We start from the raw sequence: 16,034 nt of genomic DNA, 5'->3' as shown, positions 1-16,034 counted from the left end.
TAAACTGCCGGCCTTGTTAAATCTGCCGGCCTTGTTAAATCTGCCGGCCTTGTTAAATCTGCCGGCCTTGTTAAACTGCCGGCCTTGTTAATTCTGCCGGTCTTGTTAAATCTGCCGGCCTTGTTAAATCTGCCGGCCTTGTTAAATCTGCCGGCCTTGTTAAACTGCCGGCCTTGTTAAATCTGCCGGCCTCGTTCCGCCCTGGCTCCTCCTACTTCCGAGCCGACGTCATAGCCCGGCTAGCGGGCTAAGGCAGACACCAGCTCACCACCACAGAGTGCACACCTCGCCTTCTCAACCTCACGCTGGTCCTTCGTCTCGCTGGGAAAGCTGCGTGTCTGGGCTCCTTGCTGCTTCTCCCCTGGCTGTACCGCCCGACCAAGTCCCCACTGCTGTCTCCCACTGCACTCCAGCCTATGGACTTCACTTCCCTGGCCTTTAGCTGAGAGGATTACAACCGGTGCTCCCAACCCCGGTGACTCAGCAGGCCAACCCCTTTTGCACACTACAGTGGTTTGATTACCTTGTTGTGTTTTGTTGTCTTTGTTTGTGTTAATACACTCACCCCTATTTTGTGCTGTTTTCCTCTCCAAAGGGCTATTAGGGCATTCCTGGCTATTAGATCTTAATATTGAGGGCGAGAGATCGTGGCCTCCCGTTTTCCCTCATAATATATACACAATATATATGCCACCAAGAGGTGGCATTCTCTCTCTCTCTCTCTCTCTCTCTCTCTCTCTCTCTCTCTCTCTCTCTCTCTCTCTCACAGCCGTACATGACCCTGCATCTCCCTCCCACCATCCCTTGCTGCTCCTCCTTCCCTCCCCTTCCCTCCACACCTCTCCCTCCAAACCCCTCCATTACTCCTTTCAATATTTCCTGGACAAGTAACACTACACAACAATCTGCTTTAGTCACCCAGAAGTAAAGAGTGAAGGCCTTGCATATAGATCCTGTAGTGATCTTGGCCCTGAGAACACACCAGCTCTATAGACTCCGAAGGTTGCATTGTCAACTCCAAGCTTTTTTTTTTTTTTTTTTCAACAAAGGACAAGTGCTCAAGGGCACAAAAAAGGAAACAATAATAAAAATCCCGCTTCTCGCTGCTCCTAAAAAGAATCCAAAGAGGTGGCCGAAAGAGAGGTCAATTTCAGATACCCTCCTTTTGAAAGAGTTCAAGCTGCGTCAAGCTCCGTCGACTTTCCTCCCTGAATACGAGGTCACGTGCCAGAGCAGCACCCTGTAATTATATCTGCCAAACAGAAACGGTTGCCCTCCAAGACGTGGTTCTCATGCAGTGCCTGGCCCTCGTGCCCGACACGGGCATGCTCGAGCACTTGTCCAAGCTGCGCCTCTCCGTGAAGGAGCACCTCGCCTGCTTCCCTTGCTTCTTTCGGCGGAGGACCATCGTCACACTCAGGTTTCCGGAAAACGGCGCCTGGAGCAGGCACCCCAGGGATTGGATGTTCGAGCAGTACTCGGACTGTGTGGCCGTGAACCTCGCCCAGTTCCGGCACCTGGAGAAGGACTTGGTGGTGACGGTGACGGTCTGGGCGCTTCGCCGGGTGGACCATTCCCGCTTGTCCCGGAGGCTCGGGGCCTTCCTGAACCATCTTCCGGTCTTGCCCCGCCTGACGCTGCTGATTTGAGGACAATGAGGACCTCAGGCTGCTTAGCACGCTGGGGGGCGAGCCCCTTAAAGGGGCTTTCCCACCTACACGAATTCTTTGCCGATGAGCTACGAAATTGACATCGTGACGCATCGTGAGGTATCGTGATCAACATCGGCTTCATTCGTAGACAACTTTCTCGCGATTCGTGTTGGATCGTGGTGGTTCTCGATACTGGCGAAAATTTTTAAACATGTTTAAAATTTCTTCACGATGCGCTACGATCTCAAATTTCGTAGGTCATCGAGGTGCATCGGAGGTGCATCGTAGAAGTTCTGAACGGTATCTTGGAGCATCGTGGAACATCGTAGCGGTTCGTCATTCATCTTAAACTTCGGCTTCATCCAAGAACCGTTAAGCTTTATTACGATGACCAACGATGCTGCTAAGATGTAGTACGATAGACTACGATAGGTCAGGAATTGACCACGATGTTTGTAACGCATCGTGAGAAGTGTCTTCGATGTGTGAAACAAAGTGCATATATACGCAAGGCAGTCTCACGATGCGCTACGATGTTGACCAAGATGAGTTACGAATAATCTACGAAGAGATACAATGCGATACGAATGACTTAAGAAGAAATACGATGGGCTACGAATAACGTTACGATTTGGTACGAATGACACGATATTCCACGAAGCCGTGCATCTGGCAGTCATGCCCAAGCTAGGTCGGGCTACTGCCGGGAGTTTGGGATATAAAAGGTCATGACCTCAGTCAAGCGGTCACTTCACCCCCAAGATACAGCACGACTTGCACCATGCCTCCCAAGTTTAAACCAAGGAAGAAGGTAGTGTCCGTCGATATAGACGACCCAGATTCCCCAAGCACCGCCACTGCGACTCCAGAGCGCGAGGAATGGAGAGATGGCGGTGATCACAGCAACCAAGATTTGATATCCCCGACGCAAGAACTTGAGGAGTTGGGCTCAGAAAAGAAAAGAAAAAGAAAACAGCGGAAAAGGATCTACACGATTTTCGCTGACGCTCAGGATGTTGATCTTGGTGAATTGTATAGTGAAAACCCTTTGTTTTACAACAAAAGGTTGAACAAGGACACGTACGGCAAAGAAGAACCGCCTCTACGAGGAGAAGGCCCAGTAAATGAATGTGACCGGTAGGTTTATTTAAGTGTTTTAATTGTTAGGATTCATAACACATGTGACGTACTGTTTATTACCATGAATGTGGTATAAATCTGTCTCTTTTAACCAACCAATCTCTCTCTCTCTCTCTCTCTCTCTCTCTCTCTCTCTCTCTCTCTGCATACCCCGTCCTCTCTATTTATTTATTTATTTATTTATTCTTCTTTTGTACAGTTATCGTACCCGCCAATGACTTACGTACCACACTACGATCGAGTTCACTTCAAGGAGTGTGGGGACAAACCGCTCCAGCATTTCCAAGAACACTAATAGTTCAGCCTCCGACCCCTGGATCTCACATCAACTTGATACCGATGCTCCAGGCGAGCCCACACGACACCGTTAATACTCCTCCACCGCCATGGGCGGCCACATCCTGAGGCTTGGAAGACAATATTACAATAATTATTGTTCCCACACGGGATACCTGTCTGACTCACCTATATACAATCTTTGATGCCGCTATCCGATTACATGGGTGTAGTAGCTTCAGTGATAGTGTTTGGGTAGGTTATCAGTAGACAAGGATGTTAAGTGAATATAAGCTTTGCCTTGTGTGTTGCTAAGAGTAGAACTGTGGCTGGGCGATGTCCTCCCTCTATAGGAATGGTTTTTGAAGATCAATGCCGTGAAAGAAAACGGTTGTTTCTAATGGAGAACAATGGTAAAACTAACATCTTTTGCTTCCTGGGGCCCATGAGTATCTTAATATTTTAGTTACCATTGAATTCGTCTCGTATCATTCAGGGAAAATAAGAGAAGACAGGAGTTGACGGTATCTGAGTGGGTGAGATGAGAGAGGTTGTGGGAAATTTAAAGGATACGGTAGGAGGAGGGAGTGTGGTGTCTAGGTAACGAAATGAAAAGGAGGCAAAGGAGGGAGAGGAAGGGTGGAAAGAGGGAATGAATGTATAGCTAGGAGGGTACGAGAAACAAGAGAGAGAGAGAGAGAGAGAGAGAGAGAGAGAGAGAGAGAGAGAGAGAGAGAGAGAGAGAGAGAGAGAGAGAGGTTATAGTAACCCACAGGTAAGTGTTTTCAGGCAAAGGACCTGACACAAATATAAAGAGCCAGCATCAGCAGTCAGCACTCACCTGAGGAGAATCAACACATTCTTTGGGTCGGGCAGCGCAGGCCCTCTTGAACCAAACTGCACGGCGTCTTTCACCCTGTCAGTCACGGAAACTATTTATGTTAGGTCCAGGCGAAGTCTCGATCATTTTAGAGGTGCTGCTGAAGGTCGGCCACTTTTTTTTAATAGGAAACCCTTTCTAGCATTTCTTATGACACCATCCGCCCCCCCACCCCCTCTAGATATTTGACGACCTAGGTCAATTCTCCAAGGTCAAAATGCTTTTTGTGAGAATGCTCAAATTGATCCTAGGACAACTTGGCTTTTTTTCGTCCCAAGATCGCTTTGTAAATACGCCATGCGAAGATCAAAGAGCGACCTCTTTCTTGTTTGTCTGCATCTGTCTGTTCACCAGTCTGCCTATTCATCTATCTACTGTATATCAGTATTCCTTCTCTTGATTATTTGGAGTGTTTTATTTATTTATTTATTTATTTGATTATCCAGTCTTTTATTGATTCATATAATTATTATTAGTTCAATTATTTATTCATATATTTATTCATTTTAGTCTACCTTTCAAGCCTATATATATATATATATATATATATATATATATATATATATATATATATATATATATATATATATATATATATATATATATATATTTGCACCGAGCAAAGCCTGACGGCACAAATAGGGTCTGATACCGAGGAGGACGCATCACATCCCTTTAATTGGCGAGCAGCGGCCGTGACCAACGTGAATTTATCTTTTATTGACTGGAGTTAATCACGCGCTCAGGCCGGGGAATGGTGGTTTTCGTAACTTGCCTCTAATCTGCCTTTTAGTGAAGCGAGATAATGGAGACTGACTAATGAATGAAACACGCTTCAGTTTTAGTTCTGACCGACTTCTTTAGGTGTTCAAGTGTTTTTTTTATTGGTGTACTACATTTGTTCTCATACTGTATATAGGATGATGATACTAATACCAATGGTACTATTAATATGTAGTAGGCTAGTAGTTATAAGTGTCGATTAGATTGCAGCTAAGAAGAAAAAGGGAAAAAAAGTTGTAAATGAGAAGCATGAAAGAAAAGGAAAAAGCGTTCATGAGAATGGAGAAACAAGGATTTTTTTCTTTATATACTATGGAGAGGAGGTGGAGCAAAGGCTAGCTAACTAAACCTGGTCGAATTATACCGTAAGGGAGGGGGGGGGGGAAGACCGAAGACCCAGGGAAGAGCAAGCGAAAAGACGTGGCAATATGGGATTAGTTGTGAACATAAAGGTGTGGAAGGATATTGAGAGGAGGAGCGGAGCAGAGAAAGAAGGGATTAGATGGAAAGCCTTCGAATTGCACTAAATCATAATTATTACATGCAGAGAGAGAGAGAGAGAGAGAGAGAGAGAGAGAGAGTACCAAACATAGAAATTTTTTTAATACGCAACAACATCATCTCCCCTCCCCTTCTCTCCCATCCCTTCTCTCCCCATCCCTCACCTCACGTCCCCTCCCCTCCCTTCCCCACTCCTCCCCGCCTTTCTCTCCCCTCCCCTCACATCACCTCACCTCACCCCACCTCGCATTTCTCCCGGTAACCTCGTCCCCAGCGGCGGCATGGTATCACCTGCGTCGTGTACACCTTTTATCCGGGGCTCCGGGTCATGCATCTTGCAGGGCCGGGCCAGAACAAACAGCGACGGCTCGTTGGTGCAGCTCACGGCGCTCGATGCCTGTCCGGAATTTTATTTTAAGTCGCGTCCTTAGTTCAGCACAACAAACTTTGCCCCGCCGCTCCTAATATTATGTTTGGAGGCGGAGGCGGAGGAGGAGGAGGAGGAGTATAAAAAGGAATAAATGTAGGAGGGTTAAGATCCAAAAAGCGAAGAGAAAAGCGGAAAAATGAGGGAAACATGAAGAGGACAAGGAGGAGGAGGACAAAGACGAAGACGATGAGGCATAGGACGAGTAGGAGGAGGAGGAGAAGGAGGGGAATGGGAGATATACTAAAAAAAAAATGATGCAAAGTTGCTGTTGAAAATTGAGTTGGACATGATTGAAAGTTAGCCAAGAGGGATAATATGTATACGTGTGTGTGTGTGTGCGTGTGTGTGTGTGTGTGTGTGTGTGTGTCCTCTCTTCTCCCGTGCAGGTAATTGGATATTATCGAATTAACATATAAAAAGGGTGTCGGGAGGCAGTGAAGGAAGGGAGATTTATGACGCCGCTCCTGATGAATGCTAATGATGGGATGGATTCTCAGGTAATGCAGGTGTTGTTGTTGTTGGTGGTGGTGGTGGTTGTGGTGGTGGTTGTGGAGCGGTGTGCTGGATGTTAGTTATTGTTATTGCTGGTGTTGTTTGTGATTGTGGTGTGGTGGTGGTGGTAATAACATGATTCATTAGTACTACGAGCAAATATTCAAGTCTTCTGTGAGTAATTTTCCATTTCACACACATTCGGTTCTTTGCTGGGTCTCAATCCTTCTTCGTTATCTAATTTCTTTGTTTTTTTTTCGTCTGTTTTTGTTTTCTGTCTACTTTTTTGTCTTTTTTCATGTTTGTCTATCTGCCTGTTCGCTCTCTCTCTCTCTCTCTCTCTCTCTCTCTCTCTCTCTCTCTCTCTCTCTCTCTCTCTCTCTCTCTGGTGGGTGGCGAGGGTTCATAATAGCGCCACACTCTCGCTCTATTAATTTGCTTCCGCCGAAAAACAAACAGGCGCGGGCCAGGCCAAAACAGTCACACCGGAAGCGTGTTTGCACCTGGCCAACCTAATTACCGATTCCGCTCATTAATTAATAGTTCGTGTGCGAGCGCCGCCACCAGGTGAACACGCACACTTTTATACATACATACATGCATACATTCATACATGGATACATACCTACAGGCGTACATACATTCATACATACACTCAAATGATTACCTCCCCCCCCCACCCATTAAACAGTAAGTTAGTTCCTTAATTGGATATCTAACTTAATGGTAACAGTCCCTCGTAAATGATAACCTCGTCAACGTAAATGGTAACCTTCTCTGCATCAAACGGCAAATTAGGTAACGTTAAAAGTTGGGAGCATACGCTATAGGTGGGCGTGGCGGCGGTGCTCATCCTCGTAACCTGGCCCCCTTACATGTTAAACTAGCCCCCTGGTATGCAATGTAGCTCCCCTTGAATGGTAGCCTAGCCCTTGTTTAATCCGCCAATTTCACCATCGTTTTAATGCAATGTAAAGCGACGCATTAGGCGATAATATAATTTCTTACATCGTGAAATTGTATACTGATATATGATAATCGTGGGCGTCATTGTTATTTTATTTCACGGTTTTGCTGAGAGAGAGAGAGAGAGAGAGAGAGAGAGAGAGAGAGAGAGAGAGAGAGAGAGAGAGAGAGAGAGAAACCCTGGATAATAGAAAAGATAGTTATGGTCTGATAAGAGGATTATATCACTCACACACACACACACACACACACACACACACACACACACACACACACACACACACACACACACATATATATACGCACATATAATTTTGGAATATAGGGAGTAAAAAAAGTGGAGGAAATTGAGAAGAGAAATTGAAGGGTACAAAACGGTCATAATTACCCTCAAGCATGACTGATGGGGAGTAGAGGAGGGGAGGGGAGGGGGGGAGGGGAGGAAGGGAGGGAGGGGGAAATGAGGGTAATGACAGGTGAATGATCTTAAGGTTAGTCACCTCACCTGTGTGTGTGTGTGTGTGTGTGTGTGTGTGTGTGTGTGTGTGTGTTGTTGAGAGAGAGAGAGAGAGAGAGAGAGAGAGAGAGAGATTTTTCTGTGATGAGCTGGTAGAAAAACCCTACTTTTGGTCATTGCTGTATCAGACTGGGAGACAAACAGAGACTCATGATCATGGTTACTAGTACTGTGATTAAATATACTGAAGGTAGAATAGTGAAAAGAAAATGTTTGAAAGAAGCTATTTTTTTTTCTCTTCATCTACGTACGTCCATTTGGACATAAGGCGCACAATTTTATATGCTTCCTCTACCTCACAAAGCGCATTTAATTATGAGTGTAGGCTTAAGTCTCGAAAAGAAATGCGTAAAAGAATACATGAAAAAGAATCACAATGGTTTAATTTCAGTCTCTCGTTCCTTCCTCCTCTCAGCTACTCAGTACAGAGAAAAAAGAGAGAGAAAAAGGCCCAATCCGATTTTCTCGTCCCTGGAATTCTTTACCTGCCGACGCACCTGTTGTGAAGTGTTCCTGGTGGGATGCTATTTTTTTTTTCATTTTTTTTTCTGGAACGGAACCGAGTCGTTGGAAAAGAGAAGAAGATAAAGAGCATTCACTACCGTAGACTTAACCAAAAGAGTCCTCTATTCTATTTTTTATCTACTCGCTCATTATAAAAGAAAGAAAAGATAAATACCTTCCAACATGATAATTAATTCTAGAATCCTCTGTGAATAGTTGCTGATATGAAGGCATTCTGTTTCAAGGACGCACTGCACGGAAAAGTAATGTTGGCGACAGTACGGGAAAAGTAGGTTTGTAATTCTCTCCTCCAGCATACGTGTTATACCTCATACCTGGTGGGTGGAAAGGAGAGAGAGAGAGGGGGGGGGGGAGAGGTAGAGGAGGATAAATGGATGTGTAATTAGAGGGAGGGTGAAGAAACTGAAACATTTTGGAGGTCGAAAAATGTTATGAAAGGAAGTTTGTTGCTTTTTCCTCCATCATGCTTGTGGAAAAGATGGAGCGTTACGGTGTTACTTGAGGGTTAGGGAGGAAGGGAAGGAAGGAGAGGGTGGGGGAGGAAGAGGAAGAGGAAGATAAATGAATGTGTAATTTGAAGGAAGGTGAAATTGTTACACATTTTGGAGGTCAAGGAATGTAATGAAAGTCGGATAAAATTTGAATGAGGGAAGGAAAGAGATTTACAGAAAAGGGGAAGGAGGAGGAGGAGGAGGAGGAGGAGGAAATATTAAGTTACAAAGTTCCATAATGGTTTTTGTCTTCGTCTGTCTCTGTAGCTGGCGGCTTAGCGTTGATTGGAGAGAGAGAGAGAGAGAGACTGACTACTCCAGCATATCCTATTACTATCCTAAATTATATCTTCTTGAGTCGAGCTCCTCCTCCTTCTTTTCCTCTTTTGCTCTTTCTTTTTTCTTTTTCTTTTATTTGTTTTTTTTCTTTACTGTTTTCATCATCATCATCATCTTCTTTTTCTTCTTCTTCGTCTTCGTCTTCTTCTTCTTCTTCTTCTTCTTCTTCTTCTTCTTCTTCTTCTTCTTCTTCTTCTTCATTTTCTCCTCCTCTTCCTCCTGATGTAAACACACACACACACACACACACACACACACACTTACCTTTGTTTTCGAGCTTAATGAAATTGCGTATTAATATCTACTTCGTGCCGTGACTACGACGTTAATTGGGACTCTAAATGATGCACGGGAGGAGGAGGAGGAAGAAGAGGAGGAGGAGGAGGGAGAAGAAGAGTTGGGAGATATATAGGAATAGAAGAAGACCAGAATCACCCACCTATCTATCGGTCTATGGCAAGGGTGTCCTACTACTACTAGTACCACTAGTAATCTACAGGACAGACAGGACAAATAGTAGAATGAGCTAATCCCTCAATGAAGACTTGAAGAAGACTTTGAAGCTATTGATACTAACGCGCTAACTACGTGGTGAGTCTATTTCGACGATCGAGACTCTATAAAAAAAAAAAAAAAACGCATGCAATGTATTTGTTTCGGTTTCTCTAACCGTTGTTGCTGCGTGCTGTGTGTTATTGTGGTGTCGTCTCGGAAGACTATCTACTGGGTTCATGTCGTCGATCCATTATGGATTTCGACTTCAATTTTAGTCCCTCTTATCCTTCGCTTTTTAGGAAAACATATCTAAACGCTTTAAACGCTCGTCATATGGCAAGTTTCGGAGCTCTGGAATTTGTTTGGTTGCTCGTCGCTGTATCTTTTCTAGCAAAACTTGATCTTTGATATAGTTCGGTGACCAGAACTGAACGGCGTATTTTAGGTGTGGTCTTACAAATGCTAAATATAATCTCTTCATAAGTTCGGGTGATTTATAATCAAAGTTTCTTAAGATTAATCCTAACATCATATTGGGTTTTTTACTCGCTGCAGAATATTGATCACTCATTTTAAGAGTGTTACTGATAATGACACCAAGATCTTTTTCTTGTTTTACTTCGCTGAGCTCATGTCCTTGAATGTGATATTTAAAGTTAAGATTTTTTTCACCTATGTGCATTACTTTACATTTATCTACGTTAAAACTCATTTGCCATTTTTTGCTCCAGTCGGCAAGTCTCATTAAGTCTGATTGAATATTCTCGCAACTTTGACTGTTCATTACCGTACCTCCTAATTTGGTGTCGTCGGCGGATTTGGCTACTTTTGATAGGATATCAGTTTCTAAGTCGTTCACGTAAATTATGAATAGTGTTGGCCCCAGGACCGAACCTTGGGGCACGCCACTGGTGACGGGTTGCCAATCCGATGCTTCACCATTAAGAACTACACGTTGTTCTCTGTCGGTGAGCCAGTCATGAATTCACGCACATAGATGGTCGTTAATACCGTGGGAACGCAGTTTAGAAATAAGCCTAACGTGAGGAACTTTATCAAACGCTTTCTGAAAATCTAAGTAAATTACGTCATATGGGCTTCGGGCGTCCCAACTTGTATAAACATCGTTGAAAAAGGTTAATAGGCTGGTAAGGCAAGACCGATTACTACGAAATTCATGCTGACTATCAGTTATCAAATCATTTGTTTCAAGGAAAATGATAATTTTATCCCTGATTATTTTTTCGAATAGTTTAATTAGGACAGACGTGAGGCTGATGGGAGGAGGAGGAGGAGGAGGAGGTGGAGGATGAGGAAAGTGAACGCGAAGAAGAGAAGCTGAAAATATAACGATAGGGAACAGAGGAGCGGGTATAAGAAGAGGAGGAGGAGGAGGAGGAGGAGGTGGTGATGGCGATAGCGGTGGTGATGGTGGTGGTGATTGTGGTGATGTTGGTGGTTGTAGTAATGTTGGTGTCATCTCAGCTTGTCAAGAACTGTCAACATTAGCCGTGAAAGTCGGTCGAAAAACTTAAATGTCTACTGGTCGATATTTGTTTTTAGTTTACCAGCCTCACAAAGCATCCCACCTGTCGGCGATATCCACTTAGTCAGGTCATCGTTTCTGGTGGTCATCTACATATAATTCACGTTGTCAGGTCATCTCTACTGGTGGTCATCTATAATTCACTTAGTCAGGTCATCCCTACTGGTGGTTATCTATAATTCACGTAGTCAGGTCATGTTCTACTGGTGGTCATCAATAATTTACGTACTCAGGTCATCCCTACTGGTGGTCATCTATAATTCACGTAGTCAGGTCATCCCTACTGGTGGTCATCTATAATTCACGTAGTCAGGTCATCCCTACTGGTGGTCATCTATAATTCACGTAGTCAGGTCATCCCTACTGGTGGTCATCTATAATTAACGTAGTCAGGTCATCCCTACTGGTGGTCATCTATAATTCACGTAGTCAGGTCATCCCTACTGGTGGTTATCTATAATTCACGTAGTCAGGTCATGTTCTACTGGTGGTCATCAATAATTTACGTACTCAGGTCATCCCTACTGGTGGTCATCTATAATTCACGTAGTCAGGTCATCCCTACTGGTGGTCATCAATAATTTACGTACTCAGGTCATCCCTACTGGTGGTCATCAATAATTTACGTACTCAGGTCATCCCTACTGGTGGTCATCTATAATTCACGTAGTCAGGTCATCCCTACTGCTGGTCATCTATAATTCACGTAGTCAGGTCATCCCTACTGGTGGTCATCTATAATTCACGTAGTCAGGTCATCCCTACTGGTGGTCATCTATAATTCACGTAGTCAGGTCATCCCTACTGCTGGTCATCTATAATTCACGTAGTCAGGTCATCCCTGCTGGTGGCCGGAGCATTAAACGGGTTCCCACATCATCTGAGGAATTCTGCCATTTTTAGCTGTCAATATATATGAAACGCAAATCCATGGAAAACAATTGAACATGAATTCCGGCCTTCACTGGCGAGTAAAAAATATCTCTATACGCCACAAATTAATTTGACTCGTTATGCCCAGTAAAAAAGACGCTTTTTCATTGCTGGTTAATAACAAAACTGTAGTTCCGCTTCGCTCTCTACCAAACAATACAAAACTTTTAATACGTAGACATCGATCTGAACTCCCTGGCCTTTGTGCCCTGCCAGGTTAGGTTAGGTTAGGTTAGGTTAGGTTAGGGTAAGGGAGGTTTTCCTAGGTTAGGTTACTTTGACTGGGTATGGTAAGGATAGTTTAGGTCAAGACATCAATCTCAACTTTTGCATCAGTGGTCAATGTGCCCTATTAGAACGTGAAACTGTTTGGTAAGGTTAAGCTGGAGTAAGTTTGTTTAGGTTTGCTTTGGTTAGGTAAGATTTGGTCAGCTTGGTCTGGCAAGGTCAGGACATCGATCTCAACTCTTCCATCCTTGGTCGCTATGCCTAGTTATAGAGAACGTAAAATTAAGTCAGGTAAGGTTAGGTTAGAGTAAGTTGATTTAGGTTAGTTTTGGTTAGGTAAGATTTAGTTGGTTTGGCTTGGTAAGGTTAGGGCATCGATCTGAACTCCTCTCTCCCTGGTCTTCCTGCTCTACCAAGGTTAATTAAGTAAGCTAAGGAAAACGTACGCCAAGGTTGAGTGTGTAAGAGAAGATCAGGCATCGGGTTAGCGACTCTAATTAAGAAGTAGTAGACGGGAGAAAGGGCAGATAGGCATACTCTCTCTTTCCTTCCATTTTCCTTTTTTCTTTCTTTCTTGTCTTTCTTTTCTTTTTTTCCTTTTTTCTTTCATTCTTTCCTTCCTTTGTCATTCCTCCTCTGTGTTTTTCGTTTTTCCTTTTTACTTTCTTTTCTTTTTTTCTTTCTTACTCTTTCTCTTTCTTTCTGTCTTTCTTTTTCTCCTTTTCTGTTTCTTTCTTTCTCTTTCTTTCTCTTTTTCCCTCTCTTTCTCTTTCTTTTTTCTTTCTTTCTTTTTTCTTTCTTTCTCTTTCTCTCTCTCTCTCTCTCTCTCTCTCTCTCTCTCTCTCTCTCTCTCTCTCTCTCTCTCTCTCTCTCTCTCTCTCTCTCTCTCTCTCTCTCTCTCTCTCTCTCTCTCTCTCTCTCTCTCTCTCTCTCTCTCTCTCTCTCTCTCTCTCTCTCTCTCTCTGTTGACATACGCTACCAGGTATCGTGTAATCCAGGTGTGTTGTCGTTTCCAATTTTTAATCAGACGCTCACACACTTTTCCTCTCACTACGCGGCGCACGGCAAACACAGGTGACAACTCCTCCACACCTTTACCTGCCTTCACATCTATGGTCACGGCTGCCTAAATGTGCTCCTCCTCCTCCTCCTCCTCCTCCTCCTCCTTTTGACCTCTCCTTTACACTCTTCTTTTGTATGTGTGTAATCCAGTAAACAAACAACGTGTAAACTAAACCTTATATTACTTCTAGTTTTGTCTGTCACTTCAATCTGTCTGTCTGTCTGTCTGTGTATTCCAATCACCGGGAAATACGGTGTATCATGAGCAGCTTCCGTTCCCCTTTCTTTAAATTGCATCACGTCCCTCTCTATGATTTTGTTCCTCAATAATTAGTGTGTCAACCCGATCACAGACACAAGTCCTGTTTAGCTTATCATCGCACCCACCCTTACTGATATTAACTTACGAATTACCTCATGGAATCAACTTACCGAATACGCTTATCGAATTAACTACCGAATACTCTTATCGAATTAACTTACCAAATACCCTCATCGAATTGATTTACCGAATACCCTTATCGAATTAACTCACCGAATACCCTTATCGAATTAACTTACCAAATACCCTCATCGAATTAGTTTATCGAATACCCTTATCGAATTAGTTTATCGAATACCCTCATCGAATTAACTTACCGAATACCCTCATCGGATTAACTTACCGAATACCCTCATCGAATTAACTTACCGAATACCCTCATCGAATTAACTTACCGAATACCCTCGTCGAATTAACTTACCGAATACCCTCATCGAATTAACTTACCGAATACCCTCATCGAATTAGTTTATCGAATACCCTCATCGAATTAACTTACCGAATACCCTTATCGAATTAACTTACCGAATACCCTCATCGAATTAACTTACCGAATACCCTCGTCGAATTAACTTACCGAATACCCTCATCGAATTAACTTACCGAATACCCTCGTCGAATTAACTTACCGAATACCCTCATCGAATTAACTTACCGAATACCCTCGTCGAATTAACTTACCGAATACCCTCATCGAATTAGTTTATCGAATACCCTCATCGAATTAACTTACCGAATACCCTCATCGAATTAACTTACCGAATACCCATATCGAATTAACTTACCGAATACCCATATCGAATTAACTTACCGAATACCCTCATCGAATTAACTTACCGAATACCCTCATCGAATTAACTTACCGAATACCCTCATCGAATTAACTTACCGAATACCCTCATCGAATTAGTTTATCGAATACCCTCATCGAATTAACTTACCGAATACCCTCATCGAATTAACTTACCGAATACCCTCATCGGATTAACTTACCGAATACCCTTATCGAATTAGTTTACCGAATACCCTTATCGAATTAACTTACCGAATACCCATATCGAATTAACTTACCGAATACCCTCATCGAATTAACTTACCGAATACCCATATCGAATTAACTTACCGAATACCCTCATCGAATTAACTTACCGAATACCCTCATCGAATTAACTTACCGAATACCCATATCGAATTAACTTACCGAATACCCATATCGAATTAACTCACTGAATACTCATTGCCTTTATTTCCTCTGCATTCCTCGAAGCTTATTTTATTATGGCCTTTATGTCTTGTCTCTGCCACTTACTATGTCTTGACCTTACATTACGGGACTTAGACTTTGATACTTTTGCTTTAGTTGCCCTAGAGTCTTGACAATAACCAAGAGATCACACAAGCGACTCTCCAGCACACCAAATGCCTCTAACCCACATATCTCTCACCTTATCTCACCAGGCCTTACCTCAACACTTATCTACCTTGCTCAGTCTCTTCAAATAGGCTTACAAGGATGTAGATTGTAGACTCTCTCTCTCTCTCTCTCTCTCTCTCTCTCTCTCTCTCTCTCTCTCTCTCTCTCTCTCTCTCTCTCTCTCTCTCTCTCTCTCTCTCTCTCTCTGTTTAGTTATGTTTCTCCTGATCACGGGTTGAAGGGAGAGAGGCGACAGTTCTGATTGACTTGCCGGCGTGTGTACAGGAGGGGAATGAGGACGCGTGTGTTGACAGACCTCGTCAAGGGTGATCCAGGTGTCTGTATTTGTATTTTCTTTTGGAGTTACGGCAGATGTACGCGATCACCTCACGGGCGTACGTCTACCCGTTGAGGAGTTAAGGCGTAGTAGGAATCTTTGTGCGACGTTGTTTGAGTAAGGGGAAAAAAAAGATTGAATGTGATTTGTAGATGGTTATTCTGTATCAGTTCATTCGATCGCCGCTAGAGGGATCTTGTGCGTCGCTCTCTAGTTACTTGGAGGCTCTGGTCCGTATTCTTAGACAGCTTCGGCGATCCCAACAATAATATCTAAAGTCCACAGTGGAGATCAGTCGGGTTCTAAACATCTAATGAGTGTTTTTTAGGTTCATGGTACAGAATAATGACCAAACTACCGCCAGGGTCCTAAAACAACCCCTGGAAATGCTCAACACTCCAACGAAGAAAACCTTGACAAACATGTGAGCTTGAGCGCGGGTATGTTTTAAGAATATGACCCTCTGTTCCTTTTTTTTTTTTTTAATCAAGGGTATAGTGCGAAGAGGAAGTGGGTTAGTGGTGAAGGTACAGGTGGAGGGGAAGGAAAGACAGTAGGAGTGTACAGTAGTATGGCGTAGGTTCGTTAGTTGTTCTGGTGTAGTTATTGTTTATCGGGCACCTTATTTTCTATGATTCTCCTCCCGCAATCCGCCCCCCCCTACTCCCCCCTTCCCCTCACAAACGTACCTTGATGGCGCGTCAC

The sequence above is a fragment of the Eriocheir sinensis genome, chromosome 35, assembly GCF_024679095.1.
Source record: "Eriocheir sinensis breed Jianghai 21 chromosome 35, ASM2467909v1, whole genome shotgun sequence".
NCBI lineage: Eukaryota > Metazoa > Arthropoda > Malacostraca > Decapoda > Varunidae > Eriocheir > Eriocheir sinensis.
The sequence above is the reverse complement of the archived record's forward strand: the minus strand, read 5'-3'. Positions refer to the sequence as shown.